This window comes from Populus euphratica, unplaced genomic scaffold (assembly GCF_000495115.2).
Source record: "Populus euphratica unplaced genomic scaffold, PopEup_1.0 scaffold49.1, whole genome shotgun sequence".
Taxonomy (NCBI): Eukaryota; Viridiplantae; Streptophyta; class Magnoliopsida; order Malpighiales; family Salicaceae; genus Populus; species Populus euphratica.
In genome coordinates this window covers 1148361-1154360 of record NW_011499875.1, presented here as the reverse complement: position 1 = coordinate 1154360, position 6000 = coordinate 1148361, and the positions used below count along the sequence as shown (strand labels likewise).

General features: G+C 32.9%; 1 non-coding gene across 1 annotated transcript; it reads left to right on the top strand.

Moving 5' to 3' along the window:
* Positions 1–2184: 2184 nt before the first annotated feature.
* On the top strand, positions 2185–2256 carry TRNAW-CCA (transfer RNA tryptophan (anticodon CCA)). Its single transcript has one exon. It is a non-coding gene; the product is annotated as a tRNA-Trp (tRNA).
* Positions 2257–6000: the final 3744 nt, after the last annotated feature.

Below are 6000 nucleotides of genomic sequence, written 5' to 3'. Positions count from 1 at the left end.
TTGTGAATCCTATAGGATCTTGTTGCACCACCGACTTTTTAAGTACCATTGTTAAATATCAATATCCTATTTTTATCTAATATAATTTACCTCAATCTCTTAAGTACTATACATATTATCCTAGTTTTAAAAGAGCACATATCATCACAATACTATAAATGATGTGATTCAAATTAAAAGAGCACATATCATCACAATACTATAAATGATGTGATTACCTTAAAAAAACCTTAATTGAAAGTTTTATAATTGAATATACTCTTTATGTAGTCTTTTAAAATATAAAACAATCTTTACCTATACTAGTTATAGGAATATCTTGAAAAGAAAAGGAATTTCAATCAATAACTATAGAGTTATTATAGAGATTCCTAAACTAAAAAGGAAGAATAAAATTATCAATATCAATATTTGATTTTCTAAACTAGATAGTAAAAAATAAAAAGACCATAAAAATATTTTCATAAAATAAGTAATAAAATAAATAATTTACACTAAAAATTAGCCTATGTCAATCTCTTCATGTTGGAGAGAACTCGTCCTCAAATTTAAATCGCTCTTGCATTGATATTGTGGATGTCTGATAAAAATTGCCAATCCTTTATATGTCTAGTCTTTATATTAGAAACTTTATATTTGCTAGCAACATACTCAACCTCCTTAGCAATGGAACCAACTTAGTGTTACGTTGAAGACCATGCACAATAACACTTGCAACATCCTTTTTAAACTCTAACTCAACAAGAGACTAAGCATTACAAGGACCAGATAATCTTTCATTTTTATTTTGTATATCATTATTAATAAGATATGTGACATCTGCTTCACAACTATTATTTGAAGTCTAAGAAAATTAACTTTAACTATATTAGTTCATAATTCTTCTTAAGCACATATGAAACACATTCTTCGTAATATGGTTCATAAAAAATTATATATATAACCACATCTACTCTTATTCCCTTCTTATAAATAATTTCATTATTTAAATCAGAATTTATATGCTCATTATTTTATTTATGGTGGTGGTGTTGCTTCACTAACATAAAATGAATATTTCTTGTCATCATAGACCAAGAGTTTTGTATCTAAATCATCTCCTTCAATATTATTTTCCTGATTTCTATAAAATTATAGAGGTTGATTTCAACCCATAAACAAACTACAATCATAAAAAATTTTAATTTTAATATCAATATCATTTTATTGCTGCTGAAATTTTTCTTTTTTATCCTAAAAAAAGATTGTCTCCTCTACTAACACCTCTAAAATGAGTTCTTAAAACTAGTTACAAATTTATAATAACTCTTCTCTAATTTTATCCTTTATATCTCCACTAGTTAACAAGATAACTCTTCAATTTATTTTTATAAATTTATTGTTAATTATCGACAAGCTAATTTTATAATTTATCTTTATATGTTTTTTTATCATGAATTTCTAAATTTTTTTTGAAATAAAACCTACTTATCCTTTCCAATACGAGCATCTTCATAGAATTGCTCTTAGGTTAGCTTAAGAACATGATAGAGATATACAACAAAAAGTAAAAAAAAAAAAAAAGGTGAGAAAAAGAGAGGGAATAAAAAAGAAAGGAAATAATGCATTCCCAGTAAAGATTCAAGATCAAGCTAGAAGCAAGAATTCTAAAGATGAGTAAAGTAAACAAGCGAGAGGATATGACATCGCAGAATAAAAATCAATAACTAAATTGACAAAGTCAAGACAGCATGCCTAAAATGATTTCTATGAACTTCAAAGTGACATGAAGAGATGAGATCGATACTCGAACTGATAAAGTTCAGGAAGTACTCTTAAAATGACCTATATTGATGTCAAAGTGACACAAAAAAAAAAAATAAAAAAAAAATAACAACTACAATGACAATGTCAAGGTAGGACACTTTAAAAAGATCTTCTTCATGAATGTCAAAGTGAAAAGCAAATATCGACCCTCTTTCTGTGATGAAGGTAGCAGTATCAACCCTCTAGTTGTTAAATATAAATATTCTTCATTTTTCACCCAAAATAATTTACATTATAGACTCTGCATATCAGACCATCATATGGAGGTATCCTGGCAAACGCTGGCTTGGAGCCTCGACAGTTTTTTCTCACTAAGAAAGAATCTGGAATGCGATTTAGTTTAAAATATATATTTAAGCTTCTGCTGTAACCTCAACGGGATCCGTGGCGCAATGGTAGCGCGTCTGACTCCAGATCAGAAGGTTGCGTCTTCGATTCACGTCGGGTTCAATTCCCTTCAAGCTATCCCAATCCTTTTTCAGTTTCTTCATGTTAAATTATACAAAAGAGATAGAGATCCCTAATGTATTTATTTTTTTATGTCTCGTTTCTCAAAATTAATGGGATAGAATTTCTTGGTATTTTTTGCCGAAATAATACACAAGAAGGGTAGATATACTTAATTTTTTTTATTTTTTTTGCTCTTTACTTGACAATTAACCTAGAATTACCGGTCTTGTTTTGCAAGAAAAATCAATTCCACCGAGCAATTATATAGAACAAATGCTTGTTTGATAATGCAGTGGTCCTCCCACCGCAATACCAAATCTCCAGACAATTAGTGAGAGAATAAGCTATCAGGTAAAAGAAGCATGCATGATTCAAGCAAGTTTTGCCACATCTTTCTGTTTTCCATGGCACTTGCATGCATTAGTGGCTTAGAGAATAGAATACTTGATTGTGAAGCTAAGCAGTGTGCTTCCTGCAGGTTCAAAGTTGCAGTCCCAAGAAATTGTATCTGAGATCCTAGTCTTGATTCCCGCATAGATGCAGCCATCTAGTCACTCTGCAGGCCTGTGATATAGATAGAGATATAGGTTACAGCAGAATCTCGGCTGATACTAAATCCAGATGCATAAATTACTTGGATCCCTGCGTAAATTAACAACTTATGATAACTTTTACCAAATAAACAGGAGAGCCTCTTGTGTGTTAGGGACTTTAAATTCACAGTGAAAAACCCTCCAACCTAACAAAACATACTCTTGCTTTTGATGACTGGAGTTATTTTTTCAACCATGAAAAAATTGTGAAAGGAAGGAAGATCTTAGGTTTCATGGGATCACAATCTATGACTCTTCAATCTCCTTCACCTGCATTTCACCCATAATATCCAGATAATCAGTGCGTCAATTAAATGTTAAGGCTTTTGTTCTAAAAGTAATTCATAATTTGTTTGGTTGTCAAGAAGTAATTGAAAACAACAATCAGGATAATCCCCCAAATCTAGAAACTCTAAAATCCAGAAACTTCAATCCTCTTCTCCATCCCAAGATTCTCCACGACAACAAATTATTAAGTCAGGGTTAGACACCAAGTTAATTCGAGGACTCATTTAGTCAAAGTAGGATACTATGCCATATAATCACTGCTACTAGATTATTTCCTTCACGTCCCCTATGAACCCAGCAACCAAACAGAGCAAGTTAGAAGTCAGTTGTGAGTTAGAAATCATGATCAACTCCTTTTGAAGATAAAATTTGGCTTGGAGACAGCAGGTTTCTTCAACGATCAAAACGATGCTGTGTTCCGATAAATTAACTACTGCGTCCTGATCGTGATAACAGTGATAAATGGAAAAAGAATGGGTCGGACTGTGACGTGTTGGAGTGGGGTACTATTACACCCTAGAGTTTTTTTTATGAAAATAAGATCAAAAGAGAAAGAGAAGTGTTGTGGTGGACCTGATAACCATTCCATCGGACGGTGAGAGAGAGCCTCGACAATGCTCGGACGCTGTTGAGTTAGCAAAGCATCCGCCTCTATCGCCGAGGAGCTCATTTTTCTCTTCTTTCCCGCCAATTAGAAGAGGTTTTTTTCGGTGTACTTTTTCAGTTTTCAGTTATGAAACATGGATTGCAAAAGCCCGAATACTACTACACATATGGACTTCCAGCTTAGGCCTTGGCCCATTCATAATAGCCTTGTGGATACAAAAGGATTCCATTACCACTTTTCGACAATTGATAAAAAAATAAATGGGATATTTTTTTTTAAAAAAATCTCTTGAAACTTATTTATTTTTTCATTTTATGGAAAAAGAATGGGTCGGACTGTGACGTGCTGGAGTGTGGTACTGGTTACATCACACCCTAGAGTTTTTTTTTATGAAAATAAAATCAAAAGAGAAAGAGAAGTGTTGTAGTGGACCTGATAACGATTCCATCGGACGGTGAGAGAGACCCTCGACAATGCTCGGACGCTGTTGAGTTAGCAAAGCATCCGCCTCTGTCGCCGAGGAGCTCATTTTTCTCTTCTTTCTCGCCAGTTAGAAGAGGTTTTTTTCCGGTGTAGTTTTTCAGTTTTCAGTTATGAAACATGGACTGCAAAAGCCCGAATGCTACTACACATATGGACTTCCAGCTTAGGCCTTGGCCCATTCATAATAGCCTTGTGGATACAAAAGGATTCCATTACCACTTTTCGACAATTGATAAAAAATAAATGGGATAATTTTATTTTAAAAAAATCCTCTTGTAACTTATTTATTTTTTCTTATTTTTAAAAACATTATAGTTTATATCCTGGTTGAATATAATTTCTTAATTCAGACAAAAAAAATCTATACTACCTTTATATATATAATATATAAAAAATAGTTTCTCTATCGATTTTATGGCTAACGCAATTTGGATAATAAAAGTATTACTATTTATCATGCAAAAACTCAGCAACACCAGAAAAAAAAAAAAACCTTTATCCCTAGCATGGTTCTATCTAAAGGCATAAACAATCAAACGTCACGTCAGAATCCGGCACCGAACCACCACCACCTCACCTCCAATCACGGCATCTTTCTCTCTCCTCTCTCTCCACCATGAAAAGAACCAGCCACCAACATTGTCTAACCCGCCACCATCGTATCTTGCAATTCCAACCCCTTCACTAATTTTTCTTTAATTGATTTCTCTCATTTTTCTACTCTGGAAACAACGAGATACCTGCATTTTATTTATCTTTCCCAGTACTCTCATAAGATGCTATGCTCTGCACTCATTCCTGATTTTTTAATCCAAATCCTAACCATAAATTCTCAAATTTTATGTTAAAAAACAAAGCGTATTCAATCTTTGCAAATCGAGAAAACAAATGGATATGTAGAGTGATTATGAATTAAAATATAAAAGAGTTTACGGCTGAAGAAAGATTCAACTTTTTCTCGTAAAATCTCAATATCTGGGTAGATCCATCAATGTCGTGATCTTCTCTGTAGATATGCCCATAAACATTGGAAACTTTACAAATGCTGTGAGGATTTCTTCTTGAGACAAAACCCATTTCCTATACACTTCGAGCTTCTTTTCCCTACTGGATCTGCTTATGGACATCAGCTGTTAGGTTTATCCAAACATTCAAACATACATAAATTTATGTGGTTCAGTAATTTGTCTACTCCACGGAGCTACTGATTTGTATTAATCAAGCTCAAAAACAATACAAATAACAAAATAAGGAGGAGGAGAAAACTTCTCAACTCAACTCAACTCTCACCCTTTGCTCTCTCTTTGTGTTGCTCTTTATCTCGTGGTCTATCTCAGCTATCAGTGCACCCTCTATTTATAGCTGAGGAGGGAGACAATTGTTCAATAATGATGGACAAATTAGGCACCCACCATTTGACTATAACTTCAACCATGATTGCCACCAATCATAGTTATCACCGTCTATTTATGTCCATACACGTAACATAAGTAACATGACTCTTGGAAGGATGCGAGAGTCACTTTCTGTATAAGCTTTTTAAAATTCTCCACATGTGAAATCATAATAGAAGGCCGGGAACGAATTAACAGAGTAATTTTCTTTCTAAACTACACTTCAAACTCCATGGGTAGGATGATATGATTTTGACAGCGTCAGGGCTAGAAAAACCAAAGATGAAGAAATTAAAATAATAATAATTAAAATTTCATAAATTATTTTAAATAAAATAAATAATAATCAAATAAATGATGACCAAATTTTATAGTTAAA